The sequence below is a fragment of the Microtus ochrogaster genome, chromosome 21 (assembly GCF_000317375.1).
Source record: "Microtus ochrogaster isolate Prairie Vole_2 chromosome 21, MicOch1.0, whole genome shotgun sequence".
In the NCBI taxonomy this organism is placed as follows: Eukaryota; Metazoa; Chordata; class Mammalia; order Rodentia; family Cricetidae; genus Microtus; species Microtus ochrogaster.
In genome coordinates this window covers 2355841-2373598 of record NC_022022.1, presented here as the reverse complement: position 1 = coordinate 2373598, position 17758 = coordinate 2355841, and the positions used below count along the sequence as shown (strand labels likewise).

At 43.1% G+C, this 17758-nt stretch overlaps 1 protein-coding gene across 2 annotated transcripts in view; it reads left to right on the top strand.

The window, feature by feature from the left end:
* The first annotated feature begins 3553 nt into the window (after window positions 1–3553).
* Window positions 3554–17758, top strand: part of Otud7b (OTU deubiquitinase 7B) — a 64754-nt gene continuing 50549 nt past the window's right edge. The window contains exon 1 of one of the 2 annotated variants that reach the window (XM_005356948.3): window positions 3554–3864. The gene's annotated coding sequence lies outside the window, so the exon portion shown is untranslated. Of the gene's footprint in view, window positions 3865–7794; window positions 7849–17758 lie in introns of those variants that run through there. The other variant, XM_013349856.2, reaches the window with a different exon arrangement.

Below are 17758 nucleotides of genomic sequence, written 5' to 3'. Positions count from 1 at the left end.
AGAGGAACTTTGGGTGACTGTCCAGGCAGTGAGATGTCTCTGTGATTTCTAGAGTTTTGTAAGTTGCTTACTTCTCATTTACTTAGGTAATATTATATCCTTCTGGAGTCTCTGATGGAGTTGAAAAATAGATAGATAGTTATAGCTGTTTTTTCTTTGTTATAATAAAAGATAAAATAGATATAAATATTGTAACTGTAATTCTTACTTGATAACTGATTTGTTATATGTAATTTTGCTATGTTAAAGTTAAAGCCTTCTTTTTTTTTTGTTTAAACAGAAAAAGGGGAAATGATGTGGGAGTGTCATATATCAACCTGTTGATTTCATTGGTTAATTAATAAAGAAACTGCTTGGCCTGATAGGTTAGAACATAGGTGGGTGGAGTAAACAGAACAGGATGCTGGGTAGAAGGAAGTGAGGTCAGACGCCATGCTTCTCCTCTCCAGGGCAGACGCAATGAAGCAAGCCTCCAGGTCAGACATGTTGAATCTTTTCCGGTAAGAGTGGTGCTACACAGATTACTAAATATGGGTTAGGCAAGATGTGAGAATTAGCCATTAAGAGGCTAGAACTAATGGGCCAAGCAGTGTTTAAAAGAATACAGTTTCCGTGTAATTATTTTGGGGCATAAGCTAGCCAGGTGGCAGGAATGCAGCCCACAGCTCCTTCAACAAGGTCTCATTACATTACATTACAGATGGTTGTGAGCCACCATGTGGTTGCTGGGAATCGAACTCAGGACCTCTGGAAGAGCAGATAGTGCCCTTAGCCTCTGAGCCATCTCTCCAGCCCCCCTGGATATTTTTCTTAAAGATATATATTTTGGCCGCGCGGTGGTGGCACAGAACTTTAATCCTAGCACTTGAGAGGTAGAGGCAGGTGAAGTAAACAGGCAGCCTGGTCTACAAAGTAAGTTCCAGGGCTGTCAGGACTGTTACACAGAGAAACCCTGACTCGAAAAACCAATATATAAATATATATTTATATATTATATTTTATAAATATAAACTTATATATTTATATTTATATAGTCTTCAGCACCAAGAATTCTGAACTAGTCTAACATTCCTAAGCATGTACAGTACATAGTATTAAAAGAATCCTAGAACCACTGGTCTAAATTATAGTATGGTAGTAGAGAGGAAGTCATTTTGGTTTGGTTTTCTTTTCTACCACAAAAACATATAAATGCAAATAATTTCTCCTTTTTTTTTTTTTTCCTGGTTAGCTGCAAAGCAGCATTCTCTAACTATTTCCCCTGCACCATACCCGCCAGCCAGATACCGGGTCTCCTTTGAGGCGCTCTGGTGAAATGCAAGTTCAAGCTCTGGGAGCTTCTAGAAGCTTGGAATCACTAACACAAGGAAACAGGCAGTCGTTAGGGTGGAAAAAAAAAATCAAAGGGAGTAGCAGACAAGGGGCGTGGCCTTGTGTACACTGGTGGGGTTTCTTCGATGCCTTTCCATCGATTCCTTACTATTCTACCTAGGAAGAAAAAAAAGTCTCAGCTGCCCTCAGGCTGCTGTGACCGTTCACTATGAGATGGTCGCTTCTGAGCATCAGACACAGTGACAGTCAGAATGGCTGCACCCCACAAGAGCAGAGGCTCCTACTTTATAGTTTATAGGCAGAGAAACCGACAGCATAGGAATGGGAAGGGAGACACTTAATGGATCAGGGGCTGGCTGAGCGGGGACCAGAACCCAGGTGGCCTGGCTTCCAGCCCAGCTGACCACACTGCTACCCACACACAGGCAGAGCTGGCCAAAGACAAGCAGCCCATTGAGCAGTCGCACAAACAACAATGACTGATGGGCAGTCAGGGTAAGAAACAAAGCAACAGCAACCCCACCACTTCCTGATCCCTCAATTTTCAGGCAGGCCTACAGTGTGTGGTCACTTGCTCGACGCTGACCAGCAACTTGGCTCAGCTTTTGAATCAGGACCCCTTTTTGTGGTCCCTGCCAAAAGAAAAAGTCTGCTCAAGGTGGAGAGAACCTTTGGGCTCCAGACCTGGTCCCAGAGAGTTGGTGAGAGTGGTGAGCAGAACAGACATCGTTGAGAGGAGCACCAGTGGGTCCTGGATTCCTTGGTGAAAACAGCCTTCAGTTTTGCACAGTTCTGCCTTCCCGCCTCAGACTTAGCTGGTAGGATCTACGGAATTCAATTAGAATCAACAGAAGTGACCAGATCTCATCCTGTTCTTTTCAAATTTGTCACTAAGCCTTAGCCACAGTCTGCAGTCCCTGAATCTTTGAAGCTCTGGCCCTAACGTCTCTGCTTGTTAAGTTGCGTTGTAAGTTCTGGTATGTTCCATGCAAGGCCCCTTGCTCTGCTTGGCTGAGGTAGGTACGCATGGCTCTAGATCCAGCCCTAAACCTTCAACTCTACACTTAAGGGGATCTTTCAAGAGACAGAGCTGTCCAGCAGGTTTCATGTTTCAGGTGTCAGTTTGCTCGTCTGGAGGACTCCGTGCTCCATCCCTCCCTCCCTTTTAGAAAGGAGGGGAGTAAGGAAAACGAAAAGCTGACTGTAGGGTGGTGTACTGTCACATAAGCCCAAAGAACATAATTTTGACAATAAACCCTGCTTTGAATATGTACACTGGGCAACACGATGTTAAGTGTCTGAACTAAAATCTAGGATTCTTTAGGTTAGCGTGTAGCAGAGGCTTGGCCCCATTTTGTGTTTGCAATCAATTGGTTCTTGTGGAAGCAGTCCATATTCTTTTACAGATATGGAAGGTTGAGACGGCTCGTCTATGCCCTCTCTGGGAACAGCTCACTGTAACCTACATGGCACATGTTTGTCTTGCCTTGCCTAAAAGTACGTTAATGCATTTTATTAATACTAAATTGTAAGACCGTTGATGCTTGGAATTGGTGTTCTTTGACTTTTCTATTTCCAGTATTACGGAGTGCAGTGCCTTTACATAGTAGGGCTTCAATAAATTCTGGCGTCGAATTATGCTGTAATGTTGTAAAAACACATTAACCATCAAAAGTACTACATAACTTTTACCGACAGCGCTAGGCCAAGGTGTCATTAGGGAGTCATTGTTATGCAAGTAAATACTGTACAGCAAAGGGTACGCTCAAGTGAAGAAACAAGGGGAAAGCATAACTGGGCGGGGCTGGTTTGTAAGAAGCGCTGTTTATTTTCCTCTGGTCAGTCCAGAAGGACTGCTTGGAGTAACTAGAATTTCAGCCCTCTTCTCAAATATTTTCATCCTTCTCACCTTTCGAGAACTACTCCCGTTTCTATTTCTTTCCAAAGGGCCGGCGCCAACTGAGGCGACCCCAAAGTCGTTAAGAGTCCTCGCCGGGCTCCCAGCTCCCGGCTCAAAACTGCTTCAGCCCGGGGGCTCGGGCACGCGAGCCAAGAACGCGCGGGGTCACGCGCCGGGCAAGCGCCAAACTGGCCGCGGTCCCAGAACGGCCCTGAGGGCGGGGCTGCTGCGGGGCGGGGCGGGATGGGGCGGGGCCGGCCGCGCCGGGCGGGAGGAGGCCCGGGGGCGGCTAGGGTGCCACCGCCAACCCGCTCCGGCCGGAAACGGGCTCTTGTTTCCGGCCGGACGGCCGAAGGCCACCGATCCTGAACCAGCCGCTGGAGTCGGAGAGGCGACCCGGTGTGGAGCCGGCGGAAAGCCACTGGGGAGAGGCCAGCCTCGGCCATTCCCGGCTTGGCTCCGGCTCCAGTTCCTGTGGAGAGCAACAGTCGCGGTCGCAGTGTCCGCCTCCGCCTCCATCGTCGTCGGGGGAGGGGCCGCTCGGACCCCGGGGTCACTGCCGAGGAATGAGGAGAGGCGGCCGGGCCCCGCGCTCCGCCCTGGCCTAGAGCCTTGCCCTGAGAGTCGCGAGGGTAACGGAGCCCCCAGCCCTGACAACCCTCCCCGTCCTCCCCCGCCCCTCCCGCCTCTCAAGCGTCCCAAACTCTGCGCCTCGGAGCTCCACTGCTCCCTCTCTCTGACCAGACTTTACCTGAAGCCATCTCCCTGGAGCACCCGCTCTTCGCCTCGCCTCGCCGTTCCCTGCTTGGTCCCCACCTTCCCTCTTCACGCCAGTCTTTTCACCTGCGTCCCGCGCTCCCAGCCCTGCCCGGCGGTTCCTGTCCTCTCCCGAGCTGTGCTGGGCAGTTTGGATGGTCCCCTCTTGTCCGCTAGGCTTTTGGGGAGGGATGGCGGAGTTTTAGGGGGGTCAAGATGCCGCCGACGGCCCCCCTCAAGCCAGTGGGATAAAGTTCTTTTGAAGTCATTATAAAAGTAAAATGAAAAGACAAGTTTGTGCTGCTTCTCGATAGCCAAAGGGAGGTGCGACCAGTGATGGAGGAAGGGTGAGGGGAGGGGGGGAAGAAGAGAGGGAAGGAGAGAGAGAGAGAGAGACAGAGAGAGAGAGAGACAGAGAGAGAGAGAGAGACAGAGAGAGAGAGAGGAGAGAGAGAGGGGAGACTGTAAGTGTAGGTGTAGAAATTCTAGGGCAGGCTTATGGACTTTAGAAAAAAAGAAAAGTTGCTCTGAGCCGATGGAAACTTTCGAAGCTGATGATGAGTAAGCCGGGGGCTGCGTGATCTCACTCTTCTCATAATTACTAGGTTAACGGTGTGGCTCCTGTCGAGATGGAATGGGATTTGTTTACTGGGCCGGCGTATTTTTAGCCTGTCGGCTCACAAGAACCAGCCCTCAGAGTCTGTCTCTCCTCCCTGGTGATAGAGTGTCTATCTAACCTAGGTATCTTTTCTGAGCGTAAGGCACATGTAAAAATGGGGAAATTGAAAGAAGTGGACGGATGAAATTTGATCTAAGAGGTTATCCCCTACCAAACACACACACACACACACACACACACACACACACACACACACAAATTTCTAAGGGAATTTTCATGACTGCAAAGCTAACTCGACTTTGGCATTTTCTTTCCTTATCTTTTGTGAGTACTACAGAAGATGTTTTATTTAGGAAACTAGAAGCTGATAATTTGTCCGTCTTTGGCTTTTCCTACTATATACTTAGGAGGTCTTTCAGAAGGCAGGATCCCTTTGTGTCTCAAAACCTGTTTCAGAGGTGGAAAAGCAAAATAAGAAGTAGTAGTGGTGAGATGAATCCAAAAGAATAACTTATTTTTATTTTAATTTTAGAAAATGTTTCTTAATAAATGAGATTGTGTTCCTGAAGGGATGGAGAACCAGACTTGTAGTTAAATGCTGGCCGTGCATAGCCAACAAATGAACACGCTCTAGGTAAACAATGAGGAATTAATTATGTTCTTTGCCCTCATTGTTTTCAGGCAGGTCTTTTCCGCTTACTAACCTGCTGTACTAGTCTATTGATATTTTGAAGACTGAGCAGAACTGCAAGATAAAAGAAATTGGCTGTTCCTCGTGTGCAGAGCTGAATAGCAGTCTGTTCTAACTTCACTAGTGAGCTGGCATCTTCAGAACGCCTTCCTAACAGGCCAGTTTCTGTGTACTTAGAGACTGAACATGAACACAAATATTAGCTCATGCTACGAATAATTGAGAAGGCAAATATGCTGAAAAACATATATTCCAAAACCAAAATAGATTCTTTTTCGATTTTTCCCTCTCACTTTGGATTATCAGCACCTTTTGGCCAGTCATCCATTACCGTGAATAATTTAGAATCGAATAGATGTCTGCTGTATTACACATTCAAATAGGAGGTAAAGATGGAAGTTTGTTTCCAAACTACTACTGATTTGTTTGTTTATTTTTGGTGGTCTGATTTGTCTTATTCCTTTCCTTTAGTACCAGGGACGATATCTGTGGAGGAGAAAAGAGTAAAACTTTGCCAAAGAAAACAGGCCTGTGCGCTGTATAAGGCAGGGTGGCAGCAGTGGGTTCTGGTGTGCTGTATAAAGACAGATGACCAGCATGCACCGTGTTAGGTGCTCTGTGGTGGAGTTATATCACTAGTCTGAAAACTTCCTTGGCATAATCATTGCTTTATCTCTCTTTTCCTTTCCTACCCATTAGTGGAAAAATATCTCAATTGGAGTCTAAAATTGGATTAATAAGAATCACATATATCCACTTGGAGTCTTGACTGGTAATAGATGTTTTAATCCTTGTGAATTGACTGGTGCCAATAGTAGTTATGACATATGGGTGATTTTTGTTTATAGCTGACTTCCTTTTGTTGAACTGTATATATTATTCCACAGGGTGGGGAGTGAAGAGTTTGTGGAAACCTAGAAATGAGTGTAAAGCAAGCAGCCCAATAGATCCTCCACTATTCTTAGTTCTCAGAAGGCATTTTTAGAAATTTGAGGTACAGTGTGAGGTGCATTGTGTAGCAGCCAAGTGAGCTATGGTGGGACAATTTAGTATCACAAATGAATGTTCACATTGTTATGGGAGCATTGTATTGCATGTGTTTCTGGACTCCCAGATGCCTCAAGTATTCTAACAGTACTGACTGAGACTATTGGAGAGAGAGAGAGAGAGAGAGAGAGAGAGAGAGAGAGAGAGAGAGAGAGAGAAAGAGAAAGTGTATGTCCGTGTCCTCCTTAGCACAAACACTTATCCCACCCAAGGGAAAAATCAGTCCTTGGAAATGTGATCTCAGTGATGTTTCCTATGTGGAATGGTGACTGGAATCTTAGTAGTGTCTGATAGATTCAGACAAATAAAATTCTGTGTAGGGCAGTTTTATCATGAACTGCTCAATTCACTTGGCTTTTTAAGATAATAGAAGAGAGGATTTAAACATTCCATGCTGAATAATATTTGAGCACCCCTATGGATGAAGCAACCTGCAAGCTCCAGTGGCAGCCTTTGGGGAGATAGATGTGAAACAGGTGTCTTTTCCCTCGGAGTGGGAGGTGAGGGTCAGGAGGTAATATATGGAACACAGAGCAAGGCGAAGGAGGATGGTGACATACATGGGAAGAGGCTTTAGTGTTTAAACACTTTAAAATGTCAGAAACTGTCTAAACAGTTATGCTGGCATGTGGATGGGCTGGAGAAAACTTGAAGTAAGAAGGAATTAGTGAGATTAGACAGAGCTTTCTGAATCAGTATGTTGTGAAATGGACTTGGGAGATTATGGATTAGTCATATAAAACTATGGACTCTGGTTCTTATTTATGACATGACCTTGCCCAGATCATTACCTATATAAGTGTGCACATTAAAGTCAATAAAAAATCTTTTCTGTGTTAGGAATAAAAGAAAAAGATTTTCTGAGGGGCTGGGGGCTGTTGTCAGCCCTGCATAGATCAGTTGTGGTGGTGCATCTATGTAATCCCTGTACTTGGGAGGTTGAGGCAGGAGGATCAGAGGTTTCTGGGCACCCTTCCTTAGATGTGTAGTGAATTCAGACCCAGCCTGGGACACATGAAACCCAGTATCAAAAACCCAACAAAATCATTTTCCAAATAAAGTATAGCATATACAGTGTGCAGTGATGGTCTGTATGAATGACTAAGTTATGTGTGAGAGTGACTGGGGAGTGTGGGCTGGTCAAGTCATGGGGAGTAAGAGGGTGGAAGGGACTGAGAGGCCAAACTGTTGGATGTGGATAGAAGGGTCAATAGAGTCATTGTAGGTCCTCGAACAAAGGATGGATTTAATAGAAATATTGAGCCCTTTGGTCCAGGAACTCAGGGACAAGGAGTCAGGCAGGCGCCGGTACATTGTGACTCTTCTGCTTCTTTTCTGTACCATTCTGGTCCAAAGATATATAGCCAGTAGATGAAAGATTCCATATAGAAGTTTTTGTATTTGTGTACCTTGCTGTCTGAGCTCTGCTTGTCCCTGTCTCATAGTGCACCAGCCTGTGGAGAAATCGCAAGACTATGGCGGGGTTCTGCTCCAAAGCTTGTGGTAAGGATGACATCATATTTCCAAGGCATTTAGCTCTGCTAATGTTGAGGGTACTGGCATAAGAATGCAATGCTTTTTGAACAAATTTATTATTTTAAAAATGCATTATTTTGCTTGCTGGTGGTGGCACATGCCTTTAATTCCAGCGCTTGGAAGACAGAGGCAGGTGAATTTCTGTTTCAGGCCAGCCTGGTCTACAGAGCTAGTTCTAGGATAGCCTCGACTATCGAAGAAACCCTGCCTCGTAACCCCCACCCTGCCAAAAAAAATTATTTTTAAAGCCAGGCTTACTCTTTTGGGGGTTATACTGATGTTGAATTTACATTTCTAAACCTATATTATCTGATAGCAAGGAAAAGTCTGTAAGAATTTTACAATTGTAGAAGTACAATTGTACAGTTTGTACAATTTTGGCTTAAATATTTGGTTTTAGAAATCCACAAAATTGAAAGTTCATTTATAGGTAATTAAAACTAGACTGTACTAAGTATCTTAATGTAGGCTAATTTAAAAAGCTGAAGGTGAATGTGGCCTGTCAGGCTTTCTCCCTCATGCATAAGAACAGTTGGTTGATGATGTCTGTGTTCCAGCTAGACTGGATCTTCTTTCATCCTGTCTGGAGAACCCACTGCATTGTTAAAGACTAAGGTAGCTTTCTTGAAGGTCTTGGGCACTGAAAAATCTTCTCCAGCTATCTTAAAGGAAAATTCTCCAGTAATATGGCTAATTAAAAAAAGGGTGTGTATGAAAGAAAGGTCTCCATGTAACAGAAGCACACAGCTGTTCTTTAGTGGACTTGCCGCCTTCATCCCTACCAGCCGCCACCTTCTTGTAGGCATTACAAAACTATGCGTTTGTGATGTCATGAGCACAGGATATTGCTGACCTCGAGTCAGGTGGTTGTACTTCTGAGTTGGAAACCAGAGGCAGCAAAGACAAGAATTTTATCATCTCTAGCTAGGTTGGGATTAAGTTCAACTGTGTTGTTTAGTGATATCTTATTCCTTTATTTCTTCTGAGAAATAGTTTGAAGTGAAAGGAGTTGGTTAAACTTGTTTTTATTCAGTTCTGTGCTGAGTGCTTGAATGAAGGACCAGGGCAACATGCAGCTTCGTGTTCTTGAGTTTCGAGTTCGGCTGGAAGTCAGAGAAATGTTTGGATATTTTTTGAGCCTGTATTTACATGCGAGACACACTTTTAAATTGAAAGTATATTATGAATTGCATGGCCCAGGTCTTATGCCATAGACACTTTAGGAGAACAGTACTCTGGTAACTATGGAAGGTACACACAGGAATTATAGTATTTCAGATACTTTATAAAAGCACATTAGGGGAGCCAGGTATAGTGACACACACCTGTAATCCCAAATCCTAGCACATGAGAGGCTGAAGACCAAAGATTGTGGGTTTCAGATCATTTGTAGCAGCATAGCAAATCATACACATGCGCGCGCGCGCGCGCGCGCGCACACACACACACACACACACACACAAATGGAGGTGGCACACGCCTTTAATCCTAGCCCTTGGGAGGCAGAAGCAGGCAGATCTCTGTGAGTTCTAAGACAGCTACATAGAGAAACCCTGCCTCAAAAAACTAAAAACCAAACAAAAACCAAGACAGAACAACAGCAACAAAAAACAAGAAATCAAAGGGACCAAACAAAATCCTAGAAACAAAATAGTATTCAAAATATTCTAGGAACGTTGATTAGATTGCCCTGAGTAGTAATAAAATGAGCATTATTTGGGGCTGTGTTTACAGGAAAAGGGAGTCTTAAAAGCTAGGCTAATAAATTTATGTGTTAAAAGATAGAAAATAGGGAAAAGGGAACCTATGAAGTTTTTTTTTAATTAAAATTGTGATATGACAGTAAGACAGAAGTTGGCTTATTGGTTTAAAGGGAATAGAGAGGGGGCTGGAGAGATGGCTCAGTGGTTAAGAGCATTGCCTGCTCTTCCAAAGGTCCTGAGTTCAATTCCCGGCAACCACATGGTGGTTCACAACCATCTGTAATGAGGTCTGGTGCCCTCTTCTGGCCTGCAGACATACACACAGACAGAATATTGTATACATAATAAATAAATAAATAAATATTTAAAAAAAAATAAAGGGACTAGAGATTGATATCTGGAGTCTGAAGTGATGAGGCCTGAGAGTAATTTTGAAGGTTGAATACAGAAGAGAGTAGAAATGAGATAGTGAAAGACAAGTTGAGAACTGGGTGAGGGAGACCCAGGAGGACGAGGAGTCAGATAGGACTTGTCAGGCCTGGGCTATAGGAGACACTGCCTGAGATAAAGTCATTAAGAAGATTTCTTTATTTTTACTTTTTAAAATTTTTTGTATGTATGTGATGTATATGGCAGGTCCTGCATGTATGTATATGTACCGTGGAAATTCCTCTCTTGGCCAGGTCAGGGTGCCAGATTCCCTAAACCATAGTTACAGTTGGTTGTGAGCTACCTAATGTGGGTGCTGGGTCCGCAACCCTGCTCCTCCGAGAAGAGCAGCAAGTGCTTTTAAATGCATAACCATCTCTGCAGCCTCATATTTCCTTATTTTTAAGGAAAACATGATGAGTTCAATTTGGGGTATACTTGATTTCAAATGGCACATGTTCGGCGAAAGCTGATTTGGTTGCCAGAGTTGGGGTGGGGCAGTGGATAACAGGGTTATCACAAATATACAATAGCTGTAGTTGTGTGAGGACGGGTTCAGAGAAAGCAGCATGGTGGGTACTGGCAGGAAGCCCGAGTGTTAGCATTTCTTCCTTTCGAGCCATCCCAGTTGCTGCTTCTTTCTCCTTTCCTGTTTATTTGGTTCTGTTTTCTAGTCTTTGCCCCACCCAGTGTCTATTGGAGTCTCCCATCTTACAAACTTCTGTCCTAGGTGCTGGAGAGGTGGGAATGGGTCAGGAAAAGTCTCTGCTCATAAGAAGCATAAGGGTCTAATTTAGTGGTTCTCAACCTGGTGGATCACGACCCCTTTTGGGGTTGCATAAATAGATATTTATAGTACTATTCATAACAGTAGCAAAATTAATGTTATGCAAAAGCAAAAAGTTATGAAGTAGCAACAAAACAATATTTTGATGGAGGTCGCCACAACATGAACTGTAGTAAAGGGTCACAGCATTAGGAAGGTGGAGAACAACAGGTCTAATTGAGAGATAGTAAATATATAGATGAAGTGTGGTAAAAGCTGTAATAAAGTTATGGGGTAGAGAACGGAGGCCCACACGTCATTTCTGCCATGGGTCTGCAACCACAGGACAAACAATTGGCCTCCCAGAGGATGACATTGGAAAGGAAGGTTGAGCTAAGCATGCAGCCTACAGGAGGCTGAGAGTAGCACACTGTACACCAAGGCTATAGCTTGAATAAAAAAGTAAAGGAATGAAACAGATTTATGTAGTGCCTAAGAAATTATGGATGGCAGACAAAATTGGGCAAGGCTGGATCATGTGGAGCTTTATCTCCTGTCAGTATGTCCATTATTTATTGAGATGAAGTTTCATGCTGTAACCTAGGCAGGCCTGGAATTTAACTACGTAACTCAGGCTGGTCTTGAACTTATAGCTGTTTCTTTGCCAGCCTCATAAGAGTTCCTAAGTACAGTTGTGAATCTCCATGCCTGACTTATGTTTATTTTGTGGTGCTGAGAATTGAACTCAGTTTCGTGCTAGGTATGTGCTCTACCACTGGCGTGCCTTAACTGGTAGTGCAGTAAATGGAGGCGATAATAAGGATTATAAGCATATGGTGATAAGTTTCAAATCCAAGAAAGGTTATTTCAGTGGTGTCTAAAGTGTATTTGAAATGAACAAGGCAAAGGGCCTTTTGGTACTTTCTGTTTAATCAGAGCATTTTTGTTGATGGAATTTATGGAGCTAGAGAATTGGAGGGATTACTATATTTTATTAATTTTCAAATTGAATACCTGAGGATTTAATCAGAATCCTCAGGGTAGTTTTAGTAGTTCAGTCTAGGATTCAATCTTGTGGCTGACCTTTGGCAGGTGATTAATAAATGTGAGGTCACCACACTTTGTTCTCTCTGCTGTCCTGTTTCATTCTCCCTCCTTGTGTTGCGCTACAAGACAGAAGGGCTTATTATTACCCCCATCCCACTGTCATTTTTAACCAAAGGGAACAATGATATTTCCCAAGATTTGATTGAGAAAATCCTGTTTTGAAAGTACCACTTAGGAGGGACTTTTGACTGGGTCAATTAGGTGCCTAGAAGGTATTATTAGGGTATCTTTTAATTGTGGAAGGAGATTGGTTTTAATGGGAGTTTGTGTGTCATTTTTTGCTGGGGAAAAACAGGATCAGATAGGGAACGTTTTCAGTTTCCTGATTCCCTTGAGGAAGTAAAGACTCTCAGGGGTGTGGAAGGATGGGTACCTTCTGATGGCCTTCCTCAGATCTTGACTGACTTGCGATTTTCTTCTGTTTTCTGAGCTGTGTCAACATCTTCCCCAGAAAAGGGCTTTGGTTTGGAAGCTGTCCACTTCAGCAGATCTGCCAATTCTTGATTCTTTCTCAAGTGGGCAAGGGTACATTTTGTTTTTGTTTATGAGTGTTAGGGGAGGGGAGAAAGGAGGTACAGAAGAACTACTCACTGCCAGTCCTTGTCTGGATTCCTCTGTAGCTGGAAGTTTCCTTGGCTTTGTTTTGGGGGAGATGACTTTGCTCCACCGGCATTTAAGTTATTTGGGAAGGTGGTTCTCACTCCCCTCAGCTATCTGATTTGGGATGGCAATATAAAAACTTCATTCTTAACCAGTTTGTCAACCCTACTCCGCCCTGTTCTAGACGCTTCTTGTGTGTACTGTGTGAAGTATTTATGACTCCAGCCTAAAATGAAACCGATCACGTGTTCTCTCGAAACAGCAGTTCTCAACATGTAGGTCGCAACCCCTTTGGGGGTTGTTGAAGGACCTTTTCACAGGGGTTGATCAGATATCCTACATATCAGATGTTTACATTACAATTCATATCAGTAGCAAAATTACAATTATCAAGTAGCAACAAAATTTTATGGTTTGTTGGGGGTCACCATCACATGGTGGTGTATTATAGAGGAAGAACTGTATTAAAGAGTTACAGCATTAGGATGGTTGAAAACTACTGCCTTGCCGGGCGGTGGTGGCGCACGCCTTTAATCCCAGCACTCGGGAGGCAGAGGCAGGCGGATCTCTGTGAGTTCGAGACCAGCCTGGTCTACAGAGATAGTTCCAGGACGAGCACCAAAGCTACAGAGAAACCCTGTCTCGAAAAACCAAAAAAAAAAGAAAGAAAACTACTGCCTTAAAAGTTTAGAGGAACTATCCTGCTTCTGAGTGTTACTATTGCATTAATGGCCCTTATTTCTGGCTTTCCTCTATTGTGCGAGGCCTCAGCCCCAGGGTCACCTTTGCATGTTAGGCGTGTGCTTTGCTGCTGAGCTCTATTTCCCAACCCATGATTCCCATGATTCCCGGAGTTTGCCAGCTGCCTACCCATCCTTTTCAATTTTTTTTTTTATTTTATTTTGAGACTTGGTTTCTCTTTATAGCCCTGGCTTTCCTGGAATTCACTATATAGACCAGGCTGTTCTGGAATTTAGAGATCCACCTGCTTCTGCCTCCTGTGTGCTGGGATTAAAGACGTGTACCACCACTGCCTGGCTGCTTTTCAGTTTTTCATGAGGAGCTATTTTAAACATTTAGGAAATTTTAGGGAAAAAGCCCTAACATAATTTTGAGTCCACAACTCAAATCTAAAGAATATTACTATTTTATCATATTTGTTTTAGATGTCTTACACTCTTTAAAATATTTTACAAATATAGCTGAAGTCTAACCTACATCCATCCCCCTTCCTCTTTTCAAGAAGAGACTGTGGGCCTGATCATTTCATTTTAGAGTTTATAATTTTTTCCTACATATTGTATATTCATAAACATGTTTATGTATATTGTATAAATCTTAATGTAAGTAGTCTTACTATTGTCAACAGATAATACAGTGTTTGCAGTGTTCTCAAAATCGCTTTCTCAGATGTGTCTAGATGTGGATCTAGTTCATGCTGCCACTTAATCTTTAAGTTTACTTCCTCTTTCCACTGCTAAAGAGCCCCTACCAGCCGTTAAGATCTGGGTTCAGTCTTTCACAGCATCTTTCTTGTTTTGTCTCCCAGTAGGATGCGACCGACTGTAGCACTGCTGATCTGTACTGTGTTGTTGGTACTTGTCATGTAGTATTTATATGTTCTCATCCTTTGGCTTATTTGTGCCATTGGTATACCTCTTCTAAGCACGGTAAGTGCCTTAAAAACAGACAAGTAGTCCCTTATTTTTGTTTTCCTTGTGGGTCTTACCACAGTAAGCATTTAGTAACAATTAGTCATGATTAGTGATTAAATGGTCAGATTAAAAAAAAATAAGGGTATCTATTGAGTTAGTGAACTCTTATTTTAATTTAAAAATTGGAGATGTCCCTATAAAAGTAAAATTTACAAAGAAACATCCTGCAATAAAAAGTATATTGAAATATACATAAAGTACACTCAAGACTAATTTCCTGCAGGGAGTCAGAGCACAGTCCTTGGAAGTTGTATCAGAAATGGATAGGTGATATCATCGCAGTGGGGAAACTCCTGGGAATTGATCCTGGTGACTTTTGATCCTTGTGTGCTCCTGTGGCCAGACTCACTTCAATAGCTATCAGATTCTGCTTTTGTCATCAAGGTCTTGATATCCTCATTAGAGATGAATATTCACACACACACACACCAACCTCTGTTTACTTACTAAATGCTGCTGAAGACCAGGAAATTTTGACCTAAAGAAGAAAATCTGGTACACACATTCCTACATACATGTGTACAAGTATTTTTAACCATGTCTCCCACCTCCAGCACACATTCTTTTTTATTTATTTATTTATTTGTTTGTTTGTTTGTTTAGGTTTTCGAGACAGGGTTTCTCTGTGTAGCTTTAGAGCCTGTTCTGGAACTAGCTCTTGTAGATCAGGCTGGCCTCGAACTCACAGAGATCTGCCTGCCTCTGCCTCCCGAGTGCTGGGATTAAAGGCGTGCGCCACCACCACCTGGCCAGCACACATTCATACATACATGTGTACATGTACTTTTAGCCATGTCTCCTCCCACGTCCCGCTTCTCAACTTTTTTTTTTTTTTTGAGATAAGGTCTAACTATGTAGCTCGCACTGGCCTGTTCCAGAATTCACAGTCCTGCCTCAGCCTACCCACTGTGGGATTACCAGAATTATTTTTGTTGTTTTTTGAGACAGGGTTTCTCTGTGTAGGCCTGGCTGTCCTGTAGACCAGGCTAGCTACTAACTCAGAGATTCACCTGCCTCTGCCTCTGGGATTAAAGGCATGCCCCACCACTGCCCAACTTGCTTGCTTCCTTTCTCCCACCCCTCCTTTTTTTTTTTTTTTAATTGAGGAGGCCTAGGTTGTTGGTTGGTTACACATCTTTAATCCCAGCACACAGGAGGCAGAGGCAGAGAGGCAGGTGAATCTCTTGAGTTCTAGTCTAGCCTGAACTACAAAGTGAGTTCCAGGACAGCCAGGGCTACACAGAAAAACTCTGTCTTAACAAACAAACAAATGAACAAACAAAATTGAAGGCAGGATGTTTCAAAAGCTACAGATGATTGTTTTAAAAGCTTCAAAGTCATACTAGTTCTGCAGCCTAAAGCCCTAACAAAACATTGTTTGGGCCTCAGTGATTTGCCCTAACCCCAAGTAAGAGTTAACTATTAAGCCGGGCGGTGGTGGCGCACGCCTTTAATCCAGCACTTGGGAGGCAGAGGCAGGAGGATCTCTGTGAGTTCGAGGCCAGCCTGGTTTAGGACAGGAACCAAAAGCCACAGAGAAACCCTGTCTTGAAAAATCAAAAAAAAAAAAAGAAAAAAGGAAAGAAAAAAAGAGTTAACTATTAAGGTAACTGTATGAACAGTCAAATATTAGTAATTTTATCTACTTAAATTTGTATGTTTAACATGAAGTTTAATTTCCTCTTGGAGTTCTGAAGCATAATATCATGAAGTTTTTGAAGTAGATAATCCCAAATTCAATTATATTTCTGACTGAATTTTACTTCAACTACTTTTTTTACAGTTATCGTTAGGTCAAATTTTGGTGGAGTGTCTCTTTTGGAACACATGAAGGTTGTAAGGGAATGTGTGGGGCTAGAGTGGCTTCTATTAATGTCGTCAGAATTAAGATGTTAATAATTAGGGCTATAGAGATAGCTCAGTCGGTAACTTAGCTTTGGCCAAGAAGCCTAAGATGTGCCAGGCATGGTGGCGCACGCCTTTAATCCTAACACATGGGAAGCAGAGGGAGGTGGATCTCTGTGAGTTTGAGGGCAACCTGGTTTACAAAGCGAGTTCCAGTACAGCCAGGGCTACACAGAGAAACCCTGTCTCAAAAACAAAAACATAAACATAAACAAAACAAAACAAAAAGCCTGAGATGAAAAATATGCTGTGACTATGTACATGTAATTGTGTTTGTTTAATAAGTTTACATAGTCCATAAATGATACCCACCCCCTTTGGCTGTCTCCATAGGGAGATTTGGTGTTGGAGAAAATTGCCTGTGGCCTTGACTTTATTTAGGAACTTGGGGAAGGAAGAGGGAAGGAGCTCTAGCCCCAGACTATTCTACTACCTTGTGGTTCCCAGAGTATTCTTAGGTTGGGAAGATGCTGAAGTCAGGGAAAGAGCAAAGAAGCAGAGGTTAGATATTGCAGAATAGGACTGTGGACAGGAGCATAGCATCTTTCCCTAACTCTTCAAAACCTGGTGGAGGGTTTTATGGAAGCCTTGTAATTTAACTATCTCCAGGCTGTATACTAACAGTTAATTGGATAACATTATATGAAAAATATATCTGGAAAGGTCAATTTTGTGTTCTTTAGTAGGATTTCTTCCCTCCCTCCCTCCCTCCCTCCCTCCCTCTTTCTTTCCTTCGGTCAAAGCTATTTTAAATGAGTTAATCCTTTTGTGCATTCTAAAAGTATTTTTATTTTATTTATTTATTTTGTGTGCATTGGTGTTTTGCTTGCATGCATGTCTGTGAGAGGGTGTTAGATCCCCTGGAGCTGGAGTTAAAGACAGTTGTGAGCTGCCATGTACTCGATGGGAATTGAACCTGGGTTCTCTGAAGAACAGCCAGCACTCCTAACCACTGAACCATCTCTCCAGCCCCTTTTTTGTGCCTTTTGAATCATTAGCAGCTAAGGGCAAAGGAAAAGGAGCTTTCTTCTTTGAGACCATGACGTTAGTAAAGCTTGTCTCCGTGGAGGAGCTGAGGTCCAGACGTGGGGAAATGTGTGTTGACTTCTACACGTGTTATGCAGCAAGTTCTTGTCTGCTGTTAAAGCCTGCTGTGAGCACCTGCTTCTGTTTCTTTTGATTTACCATCACTTACTAAGGGACAAGTCTCTGATGTCCTTTATTTTTGCCTGCTATTGTTTACCTACTGACCAGAAGATAGAGATTCCCCATTACTTTTCTCAGAATTCTGAAAAAGATTTTGAAAATTAGACTTAAGTGTTGCCGTATCCTAGCTTCTTTCACATCATCTTTGTAATTTTTTTATAATATACTTGTTCATCATGAAAATTAAGATTGTGTAGATTTCCTTTGGTGTTTGCTGACTGGTGAAGATGATACATTCCTGTCTCCTGAGCACTGTCTGTGTACTCGGCTCTGGGCAGATGCACCAGAGTGATGCTAAGAAGGTGTTGTCCAGTAAATAAGAGTAAGAGGGTAGGTCCTGTGGGAATCCACATTCTGGGTTAGATAGGACTCTCTCTCTCTCTCTCTCTCTCTCTCTCTCTCTCTCTCTCTCTCTCTCTCTCTCACATACACACACACACACACAC